We start from the raw sequence: 21,080 nt of genomic DNA, 5'->3' as shown, positions 1-21,080 counted from the left end.
CTGCTTACCCATCTGCCAGAGGACTCATTAGTTCATAGAAGCTGTCAATCATGTTTGAAGTTCATAGGAACTGCAGGCTTGTCCTTTGGGTAGAACTGATGGTCTGTTTTCACCAGAGCCTCCTTGTTTAGTTTGGGCATGGGGTCATGGTGTCCACTTCTAATTCCACTTTCCCTCTGGGCACATGGCCAGAGCCATGAGATACTTGCTCCCTTTGGCTTCGTGACTCCTTTTCTCCACGTTTTTCAGCATCTGGCCACCCCCTTCAGGGTTGATGTTCTTCTTTTTCCTGCTGTTTGTATAATTCAGTCTGTTGCTACCCCAATGCTTCCCATTCCCTGTACTACATGAAGACAGCTTCTAGACACCTATCCTCCCTTGAACGTCAATTGATGTTGAGTGGTATTCTAATTCGCATAGAACATGTTTACTACCTTTTCTTTCTGCACTACTCCTTAGACATTTCAGTTGCTCCCATGTTCTGGCAGTTGTGAGTAATGTTTTAATGAACACGGGAGTCTAGACACAGATATTTCAATTCTTTTGGTTTGATTATTATAATCTCTTCTGGTTCTATTCCCATGATTTTAAAAATAGATTCCATGTTCTTTCCTCAAATGGCTATATTAATTTACCTTGCTACCAACAGTATACAAGGTGCCCTGTGACAACATTGGCCACGTGTTACCTTATCTCTTTTCTGTAGTACTTAGTCTAACACGGGTGAGATGAGATCTTACTGTGGTTTTAATTGACCTAAGAGATGATTAGACTTGAAGGCTTTTGAAGAGTTTATATGTTGGCTCTTCTCTTGAGAACTGCTCAGATCTCATTTAAATCAATGGCCTGTTTTCTTGTAATTGAGAGGTTTGAGTTCCTCAAATATTTTGGATAGAACTTCCTTGTCCACTGGGTGATTTAGAAATATTTTCCTCCTAATTTGTGGGTTGTCCTTTGTTTCCCTCACTCTGCAGAGATTGTTATTTTGATGGTTTTTATTGCTTTTATACCTGGAGTCATATTAGAGTCATATTAGAGAAGTTGCTGTCTGGACTGTTATGACATCCATCATAATTTCTACATAATTTTAAAAATACCCACCACCTTGTATTTATGATTACAATGAGTGCTTAGGGACTGATAAGTTAAGGCTAGCAGATCTTTCTCAGAAACCTAGGTTATCATTACACTACATACAACCTAGGATCACGAGTGTTAAAGATCCTTCTAAGGGAGCACAGCCCATTTATCTGCTATGAGCCTCACTTTCCAGCTTCCACAGCGAAGCAAGGCTTCCGGTTTTTGACCATTGTTAATGAAACTGAGTTTTAGTGTAAAGCTTAACTGTGCGCAGCAAGTGAGCCAGTGTGTGGCAGTAGTGTGTACAGGAGAGATGAGATCTGCAGAGCGTGTGTGTGTGTGTGTGTGTGTGTGTATGTGTGTGTGTATGTGTGTGTATGTGTGTGTGTATGTGTGTGTATGCGTGTGTGTGTGTGTGTGTGTGTGTGTGTGTGTGTGTGTGTGTGTAGGTCAGAGGATAACTTTGTGCAGTTAGTTCTCTCCTTCCACCTTTGTGTGGGTCCCAGGGATTGAACTCAGATCATCAGGCCTGGACACCAGGGGCTTTTACCCACTGAGCTAGCTTTGCCAGTCCTGCCTGCTCAACTCTAGGAAACCCTTTTGTTTATAGTGCATCTGGCTTTGCCTGCCTCTGAGTGCTTATGCCTTAGGGACTTATTCTAGAACTTTAGTATGAGTGCCTGACAGCAAGGTCTCTAAATTCATCAATGTATTTATGCTTCTTCTCCTTCCATAAATCCATGAGGTTTATACCACTTTGCTGGTGGCTTCTGTCATCTTAGTCCCATTTACTATTATCCTGTATTTAGATTCTGTCGAGCTTTTGACTCGTTCATTGTTGGCTGTCGATTCCCTTTCCCTTCCATTTTTAGTTTATGCTTTTTTGGGAAAAAACTGTCTTGTTTACAAATTCCTTTTGCCACTACCGTTTCTTGAAACCCACTCATCTTTCTTCTTTTAGTTATCATCCTTTAGTTATCTTCTACCAAAGATGTGGTTTTTCCCCCCATTCTTGTAGAACGTTTAAACTTGATTTCTAAGTGCTTAATTGGCTGCTGGGCTAGCTTTGTGGCACTATAACAAAGCAACTGAGCTCAACAAACTGAAAAAGAGGGAAGGTTTGTTTTGGCTCACAGTTTGGGGATTTTGGTCTTTGGTTGGCTGGTCCCATTGCTTTTGGTCTTATGGCAATACAGTGCATTATGGGAAGAACACAGCGGGTAAAGCTTATGTCCTCATGGTAGCTGGGAAGGAAAAAGAGAAAGAGACCAGAGTTCCAGAATCCCCTTGTAAGGCAGGTCCCAGTGATGCAAACGCTTCAGTAGGTCCCGTGTGATTTCCATTGCCTTCCGATATGGTCATGGGCAAGGGACAAAGCCTTGAGCTCCAGACCTTCGGGGGCATTGCACAATGAATTATAGCCATTAGATACGGGATTTTCTGAATTGACTGTTATTTTCTCTTGATAACACTTCTTGTTATTGGTGTCATTCTTCAATTTTAGATTCACTTATTTCTTTAATCTTGGGGAAATTTCAGCCATTATATCTTCAAATGTTATCATTACCTATTACATCTCATTGCTCTCCCTGAATCTCCCAGCCCTTCATCTCGGCTTGCGCTGTCTAACTACTCTTTTACCCCTTTCTCCGTTTCAGCTACTTTGGTGACAACTTATATAATAGCCTTTTACCCCCTAAAACACTTCAGCATGACTTTCTGATGTACATAGCCTGCTTTATAACTCATCCATTGGGTTTTAATATTTGGGGACAATGGCTTTCATTTTTTCCCCCAAGTTCCACTTAACACTTGTTTATGTGAAGTTAATTTTAAAATTAACTGACTTTTAAATCACCACATTCTACATTATTTTGATGATTCTTTTTATAGCTTTGCTTGAGGTTTAATTCATCTGTCACAAAACTACATACACATAAACTATTTTAGTAAAATTTGATGGATATAGACACCCAGCAAACAGTTGCTATACTCAGGAGGAGTGATACATTCATTGTCTTCAAAAATGTCCTTAATTCTTTGCAATTCTTTCCTTTCTCCCTCATCTTCTCTCACCATCCCTCTGTCACCTGTAAGGAGGTGTACCAATTTGTGTTTTTTTTCTTACAGAATACATTCCACATCATCTAGTTTTATATGACTAGAATTATACTAATTAATGCATTCTCATTTAATTTTCTTTTCTCAGGAAAAATTACCATAAAATTATGTTTTGATTGTGCAAAATATTCTTTAGTTATTTTATTTATAACAAAAGGACAATAATTATTTATGACAAAGGCATGGCTATGCTGTAAGTTTATTTATCCAACTTAGATTGCTACCAACTTAGAGCTAATAGAATTATACTATAAATATTCATGTATGAGGGTTTTGTGTGTGCGTGTGTGTGTGTGTGTGTGTGTGTGTGTGTGTGTGTGCATTGCTTAAGGTAATGTAGAACATGTATATGTAGGTCTGGACATAATCTCTACTTTATGTATTGAAGCAAGGTCTTTTGCTGAACCTAGAGCTCACTAATTACAACAGTCTAGCTAAGAAGCTTGTACCAGGGATCTCATAGGTAGCCACCATATCTGCTTAGCTTGTATTAGCATCTAGAGATGCAAACCTTGGTCTTCAGTTTTTCCTGGCAACTTCTTTAATCACTGAGCCCCCTCCCCAGATATGGACAAATGAATCTTTGTAGTCATATGTACAATTTATTTTTAGATTAATTTTACACACTTGTTCTTTGATAATAAAGACAGCTTCAACCTGCAGTTTTTCTATTTCTTTAAAAAATTTTGTTTTCTTAAATTTATTAAGATCTTTTTTGTTCTAATACAAGATCGTATTAAGTATTATTTTGAGTAGAAAATATAAAAGAGTACACCTTGTTGGTGATTTTAAGGCAAAACCTTCTCTCCTCTCGCCTCTCCCTCTCCCTCTCTCCTCTCCCTCTCCCTCTCCCTCTCCCTCTCCCTCTCCCTCTCTCTCTCCCTCTCCCTCTCCCTCTCCCTCTCCCTCTCCTTTTCTCCCCTCCCCTCTCTCTCCAGTCTTGCTTTTGGCTGCCCTAGGAGAATTGGAAGTTCCATTAATGAATTACGCCCACCATTCAGCTCAGTGATCAGTCTTATCCTGGGAACAAAACAAGTGTGTGTGGGGGGAGAGGGGAGTAGGGGGTGGATATCACTTATTATTTCTCAAAGACAAGTTAATTTCTTAAATTTTGAAATAATTACAACTAGCAACATTTTCACATGATAATAAATTAAAAAGTGTAATTTATCTCAGATATGCATGGCTTGTTTAACATGGAAACATCTATTAATGTGATTCATCAGCTCGAAAGACTGAAGAAAAGCAAGGAGCCAGGGAGATGGTTCAGCAGTTCAGGCTTATGCCACACAGGCAAGAGAACTGGAGTTCAGATCCTCAGAATTCATATAGATGCTGGATGTAATTCCAGCTCAGGAAGGTAAAGAGACAAGGGATTCCTCATCCCTCCGTAGCAAACTTGACAGGAAACTGAGCATTGGTGGGCTCTGTGAGCATTGGTGGGCTCTGGTTTGATTAAGAGACCCTCAATCAAAAGAATAATGTGGGAAAGACACTAAGGAAGATTCCCAACTCATAGAATCATCCACAGACATGCAAGTACATGTGCACAAATGCATGTATAACACATGTACATCCACATAAGAAAGGTGGGGAGAGAAACTATATCATCACCTAAATAAACAAAAAAAGTTTAACAAAATCCAATATTGATTCCTGACTCTAAAACCTAAACTTTTCAATTATGAAGACAGAGAATTTCTTCAACCCAATGCAGAATATCTATTTTAGTATCATTATTTCTAATGAAATAGGGAGAGGAGAGAGGAGAGAGGGGGGAGATGGGAGAGGGGAGAGGGGGGAGAGGAGAGAGAGAGAGAGAGAGAGAGAGAGAGAGAGAGAGAGAGAGAGAGAGAGAGAGAATGGTTAAAGTTGCATCTCACAGAAAACCTTTAAGGTATGTTACACAAATTCAAACAAGCTCACCAGCAGCACAGGACTCTTACAACACTGCTATTTACTTCTTCCTCTGAGGTCTTTTGTCTTTGTTACTTCTATGTAGAGAGGGATTAATTCTTGCTTACTGCTTTGATTTGTTTGTTTGTTTATTTTATTTGTTTGGGACAGGGTCTCAACATTAACCATGGCTGGCACAGAACTCACTTAGTAGAATAGGCCGATTTCACCCTCATGGAGTCACTCCTGGCGCTGGCTCTGAATACTAGGGTTAGAGGTCTGTTTCTTTATACCTGGCAAGAATTTTTTTTCATTTTTTAGGCTTCCATTTTTCTCATGCTTATGAATTTTATCTTTCCGTTTTGAGTTGGAATGGGTATTTAAAATTTTATCAATACTGTGAATCTGTGCTACCAACACAGAGCCTTATGCCAATTCTCAGTACACCTCTGGATGGGTCAGCAGGAGCAAGAAAGAATATATTATATTAGAATATATTAGAAATATATTGGAATATATTAGAAACACAGGGATAGGAGACAGCCTTGGTTGGATGGGGCTTTACAGTAGATGAGTGGCTAGTTAACACACATGCCAGGGGTCATGAAGTCATTCGTAGAACTGTCCAAATGGTTTCTCCATCTGCTGGCATATACATGCAACAAGCTGAGCTGAGCATAGAAGGGCACTGGTGTTGGCAGTGAGGAATTCTGGTCTCCTCTATCTTTCTGCTTCATCTGTTTTTAAGGGCTTAGGTTACCATAAAGATAGAGGGACTTTGCTTTCCTTTCTACCCACTTGAAAAGAACACGTCTCCTTTCTCCTAAGGAAAATGTGTGCACACATCTGTTTGCAATGTTGGAGATAGTCTCATGTTCCTGTTTGCATGTGTGTGTTCATACGAAGGTTCCTCTCACCATCATCGAAGGTTGTTCTCTGTGTTGCATCTTTTCGGTCAGGGAAACTGGGCCAGTTTTTGCCTTGGATACTTGTTTCTTGAAGCTAAACTAGAACTAATTAATGACAGTGTAGTTGGCTGTGATGGGACCAAGCTTCATGGCCCAGTGGATTTTAATTCCCAAAGTGTGACACAGCTAAGATAAACCTTGCCGACATAGTTCAGCATTGTGGATGCTGTGGGCGCCTTTGCATAAACCACCTCTGTGCTGTGCTTGTACCCCCCAATTGACATTTTAAGAACAGGATATTTTTCATATAAAACTTATTTGTTTTATTAAAGGCTGGAGGCCTGAAGCTTCCCATAGACTAAGTTTGTGCTCTGCCATGATGATGTATGTGCAAATTACTGAGTTCCAAAGCTCATTTTCTGGCCTATTTTCCTATAAAAATTTGAGTCTCTGCCACAAATAAAAGATCTGTGCCTTAGACAAGGTGCAGTGTCACTGAGAGTAATTGTCATATCCTAGAGAGGAGTCTAATGTATGTGAACATTTTTCAATAGTTTCTTGCCTTAGCAATGGACATGGAAATATTTTTGTGAGGGCAAGGCTTACTAGACATTTTTGGGCATGCGAAAGTTTGTCCTTAATAGGGCTGACTTTGTGTGTAGCTGACTGTTCAGACAGTGTGGTCAAGACACACTGAGTATTTAGAGTTATGATTTTAATTGCCAACTGCCTTTGTCAATCTTCCTCCCATTCCTGGCTACTTAACTGCTTATGAATATACAAGGTCGGTAGACAGATGGTTCAGTGTGACAGAAACAACACAAATCCATCAGCAGTCCTGTGAAGAATGATACAACACACATAGACATCTACACACATGCACATAAGCATACACACATGCATGTCCAAACCAATTATATCAATGTCTATAGAATAACCTGGAAAGGAAACAAATACCAGTACATTTACACTATTGTAAGGATCTAGTCTCTCTACTAATCATATGTAGACATACGTGTACACAGATTATGATCTCAACAAAGTGAAGGGCACTTAAGGCTCGAATACTTATATAGGTAGCAATGGGACAATACAGAGGGTTGTATTGTCCCTGGTACCCAAACTCTAGAAGTTTCCTCTTTTTACTCAGAATCTTTGGAAAGAAAAACAGATGAGAAATTAGATACCATATATTCTAGAATCTGGGAAACTGTGAGGGGATCTCATACACTTGGGTTTAGCAACAAGCTTGAGGCTCACTGCTGTGGTTTGAAAGTGAAGTCTCCCCCACAGGAGGCAATAATGCAGACATCTCTCATCTACTAGAACCTGAGAGCTTCTTAACTATATTTTTTTGGAGACAGAGTCTTATGATGTAGTCCTGGCTATGCCGGGACTTACTATGTAGACCAGACAGACCATCTTGGAACTCACAGAGATCCAACTGCCTCTATCATCTGAGTGCTGGGATGTCTCATTATTTTAACAAGATGGTTGAGGTCTCATTATTTTAACAATTGCCTTGGTCATGATGTCTTCATTGCATTAGAATATTAACAAAGACAGTGAGCATAAGAACAAATGAAATATTTAAGAATAAAAATTCTTGCCAGACATGGCGGCACACACCTGTAATTCTAGTGCGTTTGAACCAGAGGCAAGTAGATCTCTATAAGTTTGAGGCTACTCTGGCATGCACAGTGAGTTTTAGGTCACCCAGGGCTGATAGTGAGACTCTGTCTCAAGAAACAAACAAAACAAAAATCCCAAAGCCACAAGCAAGAATTAACCCCTCGATATACAAAACTAACAAAAGCAAAAGGCCCCAGAGGGAGAAGGAAAGAACAGTGTTGTTAGATTTCTGTGCTGTGTATGAATTGGTGACCATGAAAGGTAGATTATGAGCTGTATTATTATTAACCATTTCATTCTTTGTTTCTCTCTTCTTTCATATCCATGTATATAATATTTCCATAGGTATTCATATATGTATTCATATATTTTCTACCTCTGTATATCTAATGAACTTAGAGCAGAAGTTTTTTGCAAGTCAGTGAGCACATCTAGTGGCCAGAACTTGCATGCTAAATACCATTCTATAATAAAAGAAACCAGAGTCACCTTAGAGGAATAGCTGACTCCAGGAGTAGGGCAAGAAAAATATAAGATGAACAGAAATTGATCATGTGCCAGAGAGCCAAGAAGTGGTCAAAGAGTGTCAGAAATGACCAGAAAGACCTCCCCCTGACTGATTTAAGGGTGTCAAGCATTAAAATTATAGTAGTACAGTAAAAGATTAGAATTCATCAGATAAAATAGATGAACACAGATCTATACAAATGGAAATGAGATTAATGATAAAAATTAATGAGAGAATATATGTTTTTACAGCCTCAAAGTATGTCTTCACAGAATGTTATTAGTACAAAAGGAAAAAGAGTAACTTCTATAGAAAAGCCTGGAAGATACAACCTTAACTCAGAGATCAAGGGCATCATTAAGGAGGCAATTCTGAGTGTATAGTGCCTGATGGGAAACCTGAGACAAGGCTCACTTCCATGGTGCTTCTGCCAAAGCTGCACAAGTTGTGTCACAAACAACACCCGAAACATCCAAACTGAGAAACTTTCTGCCAGCTTGCATCTAATCCTTTAGCATGTTGGGTTTGTAAGCATCAAGAAAGACTGGTGGTAACTTTTGCAGACCAAAGGCAACATGTGAAATCTGACAACTAAGTCTTCTTTTGAAGGAGTCTCAGTCTCATTCTTTTGAGCCAACTGGTAGACCTGAGGGATGCTGGTTAATAGTAGTGTACAGATATTACTGACTTGATTTTATGGTTGTGTAAAGGAATGTGCTCATCCAAAGTTACACTTCTGATCTGATCAAGCAGCAAGTCAACCACTTACCCTATCAGTCCTTCAAGGAAACATTCTTTGTACTTGCTTCTTGTTTATAATTTCCTTTTAGGTTTCAAAATAAAAATTTGTCCTGTATAAATAAATCATTGTTGATGGTTGAGGTGATTTTGTATCGTGACAATAATACAGGAACATGGTTGTTTAGGTGGGCATACAAGGTGTACCGCTGATTTTTTGTGTTAATTTGACACAGCTTAGAGTAATCAGAGAGGAAGGAGCCTCAGTTGGGGCAATGCCTCTATGAGATACAGCTGTAAGGCATTTTCTCAATTAGTGATCAGTGGGGGAAGGTGCAGCCTATTGTGCATGGTGCCATCTCTGAGCTGGTGGTTATGGGTTCTATAAGAAAGCAGACTGAGCAAGCCATGGGAAGCACAAGCCAATAAGTAGCATTCTTCCATGGCCTCTGCATCAGCTCCTGCCTCCAGGTTTCTGCCCTGCCTGAGTTCCTGCCTTGACTTTCTTTAGTAATGAACAGCAATGTGGAAGTGTAAGCTGAATAAGCTCTCTCCTTCCCAACTTGCTCTTTGATCATAATGTTTTGTCACAGCAATAGAAACCCTAACTGAGACACAGGCTGGATAAACACCCAGTCTTTGAGAAAAATACAGGTAGAATCTTGGTGGCTCTATACTCACCACTGAGATTCCATAGAAAATAAAGAGAAGGAAGAAACAATGAAAAGAATCAAATGTCAATGGCACAAATAAGACGATGTTTTCATGCCAAACACTGAAAATGGGCATCTCTACCTGCTTTCTCTATCCCTATCTCTTAACCACTCCATATTTATTTCCATGTCTGCATTCCCTCTCATCAAGATTTTCCATCTAAAATTTGAGGTAAGGAACTAATCAACCAAAATCCTTTAGCATGTGTGTAAAGCCAAAGTCTTTGTACTGGCTGGTTTTGTGTGTCAACTTGACACAAGCTGAAGTTATCACAGAGAACTCAGTTGAGGAAATGCCTCCATGAGATCCAGCTATAAGGCATTTTCTCAACTAGTGAACAAGGGAGGAGGACCAAGCCCATTGTAGGTGGTGCCATCATCCCTGGGCTGGTGGTCCTGGGTTCTATAAGAGAGAAAAGTTGAGCAAGCCAGGGGAAGCAAGTGAGTAAGTAACTTCCCTCCATGGCCTCTGCATCAGCTCCTGCTTCCTGACCTGCTTGAGTTCCAGTCCTGACTTCTTTTGGTGATGTAGCAATGTGGAAGTGTAAGCTGAATAAACCCTTTCCTCCCCAACTTGTTTCTTGGTCATGATGTTTTGTGTAGGAATACAAACCTTGACTAAGAAGTCTTCAATTGAGTAGGTTGAATAATTCTTCACTTAAAATGAAAAAGTTTAAAGGAAGACTTTCTGTTTTGGATTCTGGAAGGTCATAAATTGCTTAAGCATGTTATCTGTAGTGAGTGGTGCGGCGAAGTAAAGATGGCGCCGACAGCCAGCTCCGTCCGAAGGTGAATAACTTACTGCACATGCGCAGGCTTGTCCCCTCGTCAGGGCAGCTGTATGATAATGAGGTGATCCGGCGCCCTCCTGTGGTGAACAACAGTAGTGCGCATGCACGGGGTTTTGCACCTGCCTTCAATCTGGCTGGGGTGGTACTATGCTAATGGAGGTTCATGCCTCGCCAATCTCCGGAGGACAAGTAGCTGGGATGACAGTGGGGTGACTCGTGCCCCACCAATCCCTGAAAGAATATTAGCATACTGTTGTGTGTATATAAGGCGAGCGCTTTTGCTGCTCGAGTCCTCGTGTCAACAATGAAGGCGTCCTGCAGTAAAGGCTGTTGAGAAGAATCCAACCGTGTTGCATCTTCCTTGCCGGCCGAGGTGGGCGCGACAGTTATCTAAGGAAGGTCAAACACAGCATTTTAGCCTTCCCGAGTTTACTTTCTGCTGCTACAAAGCCACACATTGAGTAACTCGTAATAAACAGAACCCAATGAATATGAACCAAGATTAATGGGTCATATTTGGCAAAGGCTTTCCGATATCTCTTGATAGTGAAAAATAAAAGTTTTAAAGTTGCCCCCTAGACACAAAGTTTAGAGCAGAAAAAAAAACAGGTTAGGCCCCAAAATTGTATGTTCCAAGAAGCCTCTCCTAGGGCTATAGAATGGATAATTACATTGGCCAGCTCAACAGCTTTCTCCCAGAAACTAGCTGACCATAAATCTTAGAGAACATTCTTGAGAAGCAGGAAACAACTTCTCCTAGGAACTAGCGGACCATGAAGTTAAACAATCTGAGAAGTAGGAGACAGCTTCTCCTAGGAAACAATCTTGGGGGACAGAGAGTTCTTCCTTGTGATTTTTCACTGTTATTCTACACACTTTCCAATGACACCATCCCTGCCCCCTCGGGTTGTGGTTTCTCCCTTTAAATACCTCTTCTCCCAGCCTCTCGGGGTCGAACTCCACTGCCCCTGCGTGGGATATGAGTCTCGACCCCAGTGCACTGGTTGCTATCGATAAACCTCATGTGATTACAACAAGGACGGTCTTGTGTGAGTTCTTGGGGGGTCGAGTCATCCCGAGACTTGAGTGAGGGTCTCCCCACTCCGGGGGTCTTTCAGTAGAAGCTCAAAGGAAGGGAGGGAGGGGGGAGGGGAGAGGACTGAATGTAAACTTTCATGGAGATACCATTCCTATGATAACCCACTCTTACAGTAATAGCAGCAGCACAAATCTATTAGGACAGCTGTAGAACGTAACAGCTTTCTTGCCACAGTGTATCGAAATATCTGATGGGAGAAACCTATATTTTGGCTCACGGTTTCATGACAGGGAACGTATGGCAGCTGGCGGCAGCACTCACGGCAGCAGATGTAGCTGTTTGGGGAGGGTTTTACAAAATAAAGAAAGTCATAAGTCAAGGCGAGTTTAAAATACATTGATGGGTACACTAGAGGGGAAGCATTCTTAGTTTTTTGTGTTGGTGGACACTAGTGGTCTACTAAGTTAATAGATTCAAAAAGGTTCTTATCTATTTGTCTCAGGCCATTCTGACACAGAGGTGGTTAAAGTCGGAATCTATTAACCTAGCAGACTACTAGCAGAAGGCTAAAGCTAGCTGAGCTAAGACAATCAGCCTGTGGATCAGCAACATTCCAACCTCTCCCAACCACTTGTGGATTGTTTTTTGTAGAGTAACCTCCCCAGTCTTTATACAGAACTCCAAGTTTGCACCTGGGTGATTAAGGCTAATTGCTAAAGAATCTTTGCTCAGCTTTACAGGACAAGATTTGGTGACCTTCACATTATAGTAAGATGTTAAGATACTGCTTAGTTTGCAGAAGAATAGTGTGTGCTTTTGGAGGATTGCAGGAACTTGCTAGTCTCTGGAGGCTGAGGTCAACTGATATGTACATAGCCAGTAAGACAAGACCCTGCTCGGCCCATAGTCTTCCCACTCAGTCTGCTGTTGTATCTCCTTTTGTTCTGTATTAGAGCCCCATACAGCAGCCAAATTCTGCAAGGTAGCTCTTTTGTTTGTCGTGATTTCTTTTTCTGAGTATAGCGGGCCCCTCTTCCATCTTCTCGGGATGCTGGTCTTTGAGTAAACTTGATATTGTTGTTTTGTGACTATTAGCTTTCAAGTAGCAAGAAGATAGATATGGATTTAGTAATCCTCACGTATACATCTTTGTGAAGGAATTCAAAGTTTGTCTTTGGATAATCTCCTAGATATGGAATTTTCGAGTAAATAGTTTTAAGATACTTGACATATGTTTGCCAGAAGACACTGAACATGTACCACTTTACATTTTTGCCAGAAATCTTACTAGAAATTTTATAGTATGGGGGGAAGAATGATGTATACAAATCAAAGAGTACAAACATAAAGTCGTTTGCTCAGTGAGCACTGCAAATACATATACCATCTAGATTGAGACATAGACCATATCTGATGCCCTAGAAAATGCCCCCTCAGGATATCAACGATTCTAAATTCTGCACAGTATGTTAGCTTTGTCCATAAGAATAGAATCATATCAAATATCTGGTCCCTGTTCCTTAAAAGAATATTTAGGGGGCTTCATCTACATTGTTACTTTACCTTAATGGTAACTTGCATTATTTATAATCCGTCCTCTGGCTGATGGACTCAATTTGATTTCATTTAAGGTCATTGTGAGTCAAGTTACTACAAACATTCTCTCACCTGTCTTTTTTTTTATTCAGTCGATTTTACTGCACATATATTAAACAGAAGAACTGTAAAGCCCAGACAGGGCATGTATTTATAGATACTGCATAGTTACTGAACCAAGTCACACTCACCGGCGACATGTCCTGATGTTTCTGTGGTTCATCTCCTTGTTATTTGACTGTCCTTTCTCTGACCACCTAAGGATCAGTGTAAGCTCCTCCTGACGTTCGTTTATATGCTTGCTTGAGTGCCTGTTAAACTAATGAATTAATTAATCCCTTTCTTTACTTAACACATATTTATTGAACAAGTATCATGGATAGATTCTGGATAAGCCTGGTGGATGCCAAGAATGTCCTGTGTGCCTGAAAAGACACAGAAACCCATAGCTAAAGTATGTGGTTTATATTCACAAATGTGCTTTTAACTGTATTTAATTGCAGAATTAACATTAGAGATTGAGACAAGAGCCAGAGACTGTGCTAAGTATGTCTCATCTAGTCAAACTTTGGTTATCAACATGTCTTACCGCCATGCTCATTCTGAATCATGGGGGAGTTAACAGACAAACTTGTTCACAATACTAGCAACAAAAGGAGCTGGGACCTGAACCCAGGGAATCAGACTCCCTTGCATACTCTAGGCGCATGCTTAGGTCCTAGACAAGCAGATGGGTGTCAAGCATCTCCCCAGGGAGAGCCACTGTACACAAGGCAGAAAGATAAAATACAGTCTGATAACTCTCCCACAGGAAGCCTGAGGGAGCATGGTAGTCAGAGCCATTGAGACTGGGCATGAAAGCCAGCAGGGCCAAATCTGGGCAAAAAGTTGGAATTCTTAGGATGGCTTCTCTATGAAAGTTGCCTCTTCTCAGGTCCCATCATCAAACACCAAACAATATTTACATGTTTCATCTTGTTGTTACACCAGCCATGTGAGTACACTTGCCAGATAACTGAGCATTCAAATTTCCTTGAAAGGAGGGCAAGCCTTGCTTGAAATCATGCGAGCAAACGCAGGTTGCAGATCTGATGGTTGCCGGCAACGCCTGCTTGCCTGGTGCGTTCTGTTTAATATATCATATCCATCTGCTGGTGGGAAGTTGGCTTTCAGAATAGCTGAGGACGTCGTTGCCGCGCCTCTGAAAGTGTCCAGTCATAAAAGTATAAAACCTATGCAGTGTCTTCATGCATAGCAGTGCAGGAGGAGATGCCAGGATTTTTTTTTTTCTTTTTTTCTTTTTTCTAAAATAGGCTTAAGTTAAAAAACACACACTGTGAAGCATTTGTCTGGTTTAAATAATTTAACAGGTCTTACGTTCCTGCTTCAGTCAATTTCAACAGAAACGTTTCTCGGGAGGGTTCTCCTTGTGAGCATCCGCAGGCTAATCATGCGACGCCCACTTGGAGCCAGCTGGCTGGGGACAAAGTAGTGGAGGCCTGGTGGTCCCAGGAAGGGTGGGAAAGGAGGTACCTCAAGTGTACCTTTGGGGAAAATGAGAACTTTCCTTGCCGGTAGAGCATGTGTGTGCGCGTGCGCGCGGGCGCGCGCCTGTTAGTATTCAGAGCCTGTTGGCCCATTGTTTGTGACTCCAGCCTTCTCAGCAGAACATGCGGCAGATGGCTTTACATTTGCATTAGCCTCCTGGAGAACGAATTTGCTACCAACAACATAAGCTGCAGCTTTTTCTTTCAGAATTTACAACAAATTGGCCAGAATGGCAATTAAAAAAAAAAAAAAAGAAAAAGAAAGAAAGGCAAGGAAAAAAACCCATCAGCATCGCTATTTCCACGTCCCCTTTCTGAACAGGGTAAACGATCCCTTCTCCAACTGTGTCATTTGCACTCCCCCCAAATGTTTATTAAAATGATTCAGGTAGTTCATTATGCAAAACGACTTTTATAAAAAGACCTTTCTTTTTTGCCCCACAGTCACACATAATTTCTTTTGTCACTCGTTACAGAGTGAAGTTCCGTGAGGCTAGGGCATATTATTTGTTCTAATCTGTATTGGATAATTTATTACATTAAGGAACCAATAATTTTCAAATGTAATCAGATTTAAGTTTTTAATAAGATTCATCTTCCCATCCACACTTGCTTAATTTAAGGATATTAAATCTGCCCAGGAAGGAGCTGCCTCTCAAAGCCTGGGTGCCCATTAGAGGCCTTTATTCCTGATGTGTTAATAGGATTTAATTACATTACAGTCTCCGTGCAGAATCACAGAGCCCTAGTTAACTGAGATAAGCCGAGCAAACAACAGACTGAAAGGGAAGTGGCTATAGTAGTTGGCTTATCGGCTTAGAAAATCAAGATGATTATTATTTTTAAATTGACGGCTGCGCGAATTTGCATCCTGTTTAGTTCAAATGTTGAAGAGAACAAACTTTCTCCATTCCTTCAAAGAGGGAAAAATCACTTAAAAGGCCACCCACATACAAGGTGAACAATAAACACTTAACAGAAACTACTTAATTGCCGATTGTCTTTTGAATTGCAATGAGATTTTTACTATCGACTACAAAGAGATTTGTTTCAACAATTTACCCTGCTATTCCTTTGTCTTTTTGACTATTACATCCTTGATTTGGGGTTCAGAATAATGGCTGTGTTCCTTGTTAAAAAATAATGATTTTTAAATTGCTCTTTTAGCCTGTCTTAAACTTCTTTTTCTTTGCTCCTGCTCTTGAAGCCCCCTACCCCCAGCTCCCTCCCCCCCAGGCTGCTCCCTTTCCTCTGTTCCCCTGTCCCCCTGGTTGGTTTAGTGACAGACAGCAGAGCCCCAGCCTCCTCTGTCCTGACAAGGGGAAGCTCAGGAAGCTGACCCGTGAATCCAGTCAATCTCTCCTTCAGGACCATTTGCATGGAGTGCAAGTGTTGACTTCTGTGAATTTCTTTTTCCTGTGAACTTGACAGAAGTCAGTACTTTGGCTCCGTCACAGTCACAGATAGTTGTGCAGTAGAGGGATGGCTTCCAGAGCTTTCCAATGACTAAAAAGATGGGGTGGGGGGTGAAGAGAAGAAGAAAGGGGGAAGAAAAATCCACAATGTGCTATCTGGTTGAACTTTTCACTTCCAAAGTGATTGACAACTTCTGGCTCATTTTCAAGAGAGATCACAGACCTAGCAAACAGTATTTGAAATGCTATATAGCCTTGCTCAACTTTGTTAAAAGTATTTATGAAAGGAATAAAAGTATGAAAAAAATCAATCTCTCCCCCCCCGCCCCACTGTGTGCGTCTGTCTGTCTGTCTCTTTTCTGTTACTTTCTACATTGGCATTTCAAGATGTATACAATGCCTTTTTCTTCATAGGTCAAGATGGTAGACGGTGGCGAGATTTCTAGATGGGGAAGCTATTTATGGTTGTCCCATGGTTCCAATTCTCTCAGACATTCCAGTTTCATGCCCCCCCCCCCCCAATGTGTGAAAGACACAGAGAGAGAGAGAGAGAGAGAGAGAGAGAGAGAGAGAGAGAGAGAGAGAACGAAAACTAACCTTGACTCTCCAAGCAGGTAGGTTTAGGAGTTCAGAAGGAATGCCCATTCAGAGCCTGCCCCACGTGTGGCCCATACATATACAGCCATCCAATTAGACAAGATGGATGAAGCAAAGAAGTGCAGGCCGACAGGAGCCGGATGTAGATCTCTCCTGAGAGACACAGCCAGAATACAGCAAATACAGAGGCGAATGCCAGCAACAAACCACTGAACTGAAAACGGGACACCTGTTGAAGGAATCAGAGAAAGGACTGGAAGAGCTTGAAGGGGCTCAAGACCCCATATGTACAACAATGCCAACCAACCAGAGCTCCCAGGGACTAAGCCACTACCCAAAGACTATACATGGACTGACCCTGGACTCTGACCTCATAGGTAGCAATGAATAGCCTAGTGAGAGCACCAGTGGAAGGGGAAGCCCTGGGTCCTGCCAAGACTGAACCCCCAGTGAATGTGATTGTTCGGGGGAGGGAGGAAATGGAGGGAGTGGGAGGAGTTAGGGGGATGTTGGCCCGGAAACCGGGAAAAGGAACATTTGAAATGTAAATAAGAAATGCCCAATTTAATAAAGATGGAGAAAAAAAAAGAGGCAGAAAGACGGAGTTAGGAAATAGGCAGGTATGGCATCAAGTCTGCAGAAAACTACACTGGGCAAAGGACTTTTAGGGACATCTGTAAGCACACACTATCTGTTTCTTCTACTTTTTGCTTGTTTTGTTTTCTCCAGACAGGGTTTCTCTGTATAGCTCTGGCTGTCGTAGAACTCTTCTCTAACTTTAGTTGTCCTTTCTACATTGGCATTTCAAGATGTATACTCTCTCTGTAAACCAGGCTGGCCTCAAGCTCAGAGTTCTGCCTGCCTCTGTCTTCTGAGTGCTGGGATTAAAGGCATGTGCTACCAGCACCACCGAGCTACCATTTTCTTACTGTGCCTTTAGGTGTAAGGGTTTCTGGTGCTGTGAAGAAGACTAAACACCACCTGGGGAGGGCAAGGTTTATTTCATTTTACAGTCCCAGTGACAGTTCGTTATTGAGGGAAGTCAAAGCAGGAACTCAGGTAGGACAGAAACCGATGCAGAAGCCAGGGTGGCAGGGTAGGGTGGGGTGGGGTGGCAGGGTGGGGTGGGGTGGCAGGGTGGGGTGGGGTGGGGTGGCAGGGTGGGGTGGCAGGGTGGGGTGGGGTGGCAGGGTGGGGTGGGGTGGGGTGGCAGGGTGGGGTGGGGTGGGGTGGCAGGGTGGGGTGGGGTGCTACTGCTTACTGGTTTGCTTTGCATACTTTGTTATAGAACTCAAGAGTTCTATTCCAGAGATGGCAATAGTGAGCTGGGCTCTCCTACATCAGTCATCAGTCAACATACACATGCACATGCATACATGCATACATGCACACAAGCACACAGAAGCACACACGCATGCACGTGCTAAGCGTGCATTTAGGAGTAGTCTTGAAATGATAAAAATGGGACTCTCCCCATCTCAGGTGGTCTCTGGCTTTGGCTGAGTGAAGGAAGCACCACTGACTACATCAAAACGTAAGCCAGCCACTTACCAAGGTGTTTGTCGTGTTTTCCAAAGGGTTATTCACCATCAGCCATGCTGATACCCATGTTAAAGGGTATCAATTGCTGGTATCTTCCAAGGAGGCTCCCCAGCATGGGAGAGGCATCTTCTGTCTACCTTAGAAGGGATGTTACCAACTATGGCTCATGTTGGCATGGATATTCCTATGTTCTGTCAACTCTACTTTTTTATTTAAAGAAAAAAAAGCTTTCGATTATAGTTGGTGTCCATGTTCCAGTGCGTCTACATCCAGAATTGACTCTTAGCAAGGAGGAGACCTGGGGCCACCTCCTGTGGGAGACCCTGTGTACTCCTTCTAGCCTGCAATGGTCTATGTTTCCAGGTCATATGAACTCAGATCACATTGCTGCTCTGTTGAGACTGGGCCATTGTGTGCATTCCGTACTTCAGTGCTGTTCACCCATACCATTTTCTGTGGTGCCTTCTCTGACTCTTCAAGTTGGAGTTGATTTCTGTTCTGTTCATTCAAAGAGGAGGAAAAGAAAATATTTTTTTAAGCTTCCCTAATTTTTAGCTATGACAGACAGATCTTTGCTGCAAAAGATGACTAAAAGTAAAAAACCATAAACACACTTTCACGTTTATGTTTCACGTGTATGTGGGAGATGCTTGGGGAATGTAAACCTTAAAGAGTGCTTTTGAACATAGGCTTATGAAATGCCTTCAGCAAGGAACAGTATAGCTACCAAGAAGTGACAGTGCCAAGGGAGAACATTTTGAGTTTCTAGGGGCATCAAGTTGCAGGGCGGCAAATAAGTAGAAAAAGCTGGTGTGATTTGAATAGGAAATAGGAACTAGGAAATAGGGAATTGGAAATCCTACAGGCTTCTGTGTTTGATTGGTTGGCTCCCAGCTCGTGATACCATTTTGGAAAGTGTGTAATCTTTAGGAATTGAAGCCTGGCTGGAGAAAATGGGTCACTAGGAGCTTTCCTTGAGGTTGCATGGCCCCACGCTGCTTTCCTGGCCATCCTCTTTTTCCTGCTTGTGGATGAAATGTGACCAGTGGTCTCGTGCTCCTGCTTGCTAAACCTTTTCCCACCATTGATGGACTATATCAAGGGGCTGAACTCCAAGACTAAATCCTCCTTCTCTCAAGTTGCTTTTGTCAGAGAAAAGTCAGAGGGCTGGTGAGTCAGGTTGGTCGGGCAGATTCCTTTGCTCGTTGCTGTTTGGATTGTAAACCATCATTAGAAATCAGGTTATTCACTTGCAGGTGAACTGCAAGAGGAAGGTGCCTCTCAGCCACCGCCCCCTGGAGCTGCACAAAGCACTCATTCAGTGCCTGGGTCCTGACCATTCCTCTCACACTGCTTCTGACTTATTGGGTTGCCTATACGAGATCATTTCCCCATCTGTGCCTCCTTGCCCCTGACCCTGTTACTACACAATGCCACTCTGAGGGCGTGATAGAATATTACATTCCAGAGAGGAAAGGCTGTACTCAGGCTAAAGACACCAGGCAGACATAAGGACACTCCCTGCTGGCCACAGAGCTCTTAGTGTCTCTGTAGACAATAGGCCTCTGTGTAGCCCATCTCCTACTGCAATGACTGTTTACATGTTTTCTTCTTTGGAAACTTCAAACTGCTCAGTACCCAGGAGCAGCTGCACAGGGAATTGTTTGTCCGGGAAGAAAGGGAAGAAAGGGGGTGAGGTTTGGCCCTCTAGAACAACTTACCAGCAAGCTTGTTTACTCCAAGAGCAATGTCATGGTTTTCACTCATTCAAACAATGATTATCTCTTGATTGCTAACTACTCATTGTATGTCTTATTAAGAAGCCTACTAAGAGATGCTGACCCTCATAAGCTGCCTGTCTGTGTTTGGCTGATGGTGACTTGTGTGAAAAGCTTGTCATTAATTATTGTTGGGCGGTATTTCTTCTATCCACTTCTATGGATGGCACTGTGTCACAGCTCTTGAATCCTGTCTCATTTATCATCACATAAGAAAAAAGCAAAAATGTTAGCTTTCCCAGACAATCTCTTACTGGTGATTAAAAAAAAAAAAGAAATCAGGTTATGTCCTTCCCATCCAAGATAACTGGAAGGGAGCTTTTGCCTTTGTCCATTTATGCTCAGCTTTTTCGCAAACGAGGTAAATCAGATAATTAACTGTTTAATAAAAACTTGGATGTTTCTTTTCCACTCAGAACGACATGTAAGTTGGCACAAACAGGTTTCCAGCCAGAGAACCTGATCTAAATTCAACTCATATTTCCTCCTGCCCGAGGTCAAGTCTGCCCCCTTTATTATGGATGATTCCATTCTATGGTACAGCAATTGGGTCTTAAAAAGCAATCTTTCAGTGAGCTATATTATAAGAAACAGCAGGGCTAAATTCTAGCATCAGTGCTTCATAATCTTAGCTTTTTCCCCCAATAGTTCCTTCAGTATCCAACATGTTTCTTTGTATCTAGGCTATGCTTAAAGGCTATGTTTGGGAAAACATGTGTTCTGTTTCTCTTTCATCATATTGACTTGTGATTAGTAAATTTCATTGTAGATTTTGATACATATTTGCAATTTTGTTTTTGTCAGCGTTTTTACACACCAACACCATGACATTGTGTTTATTATATAATTCCAACTTTGATTTACTGATGTAAAATTTTCTTCTTCTCTACCAACTTTATTTCCTATTCTTTTACACCTGCTCTTTCTCAGATATAACATGTTCTTATTTCTATGCATAGTGACTCAAAATCATAACATGTAGGTTTGGCTCTTCTAGACTCTCCTATTTATCCTGTTTATTTAAAATCACTCCATCTGGCCATACTCATATTCCTACTCTATGTCACACATTGTGGTCCATAGTGGAGTCTACAAAGGGGAGCGAGAAATCTCCATGCCCTCAATCATGTATGGCAGAGACAGCAAACAGAAAGTAGCAGTGTTCCTAGTTAATATAAT

Source organism: Rattus norvegicus, chromosome 2 (genome assembly GCF_021556685.1).
Source record: "Rattus norvegicus strain SHRSP/BbbUtx chromosome 2, alternate assembly SHRSP_T2T, whole genome shotgun sequence".
NCBI lineage: Eukaryota > Metazoa > Chordata > Mammalia > Rodentia > Muridae > Rattus > Rattus norvegicus.
This window is presented reverse-complemented; position numbering follows the sequence as displayed.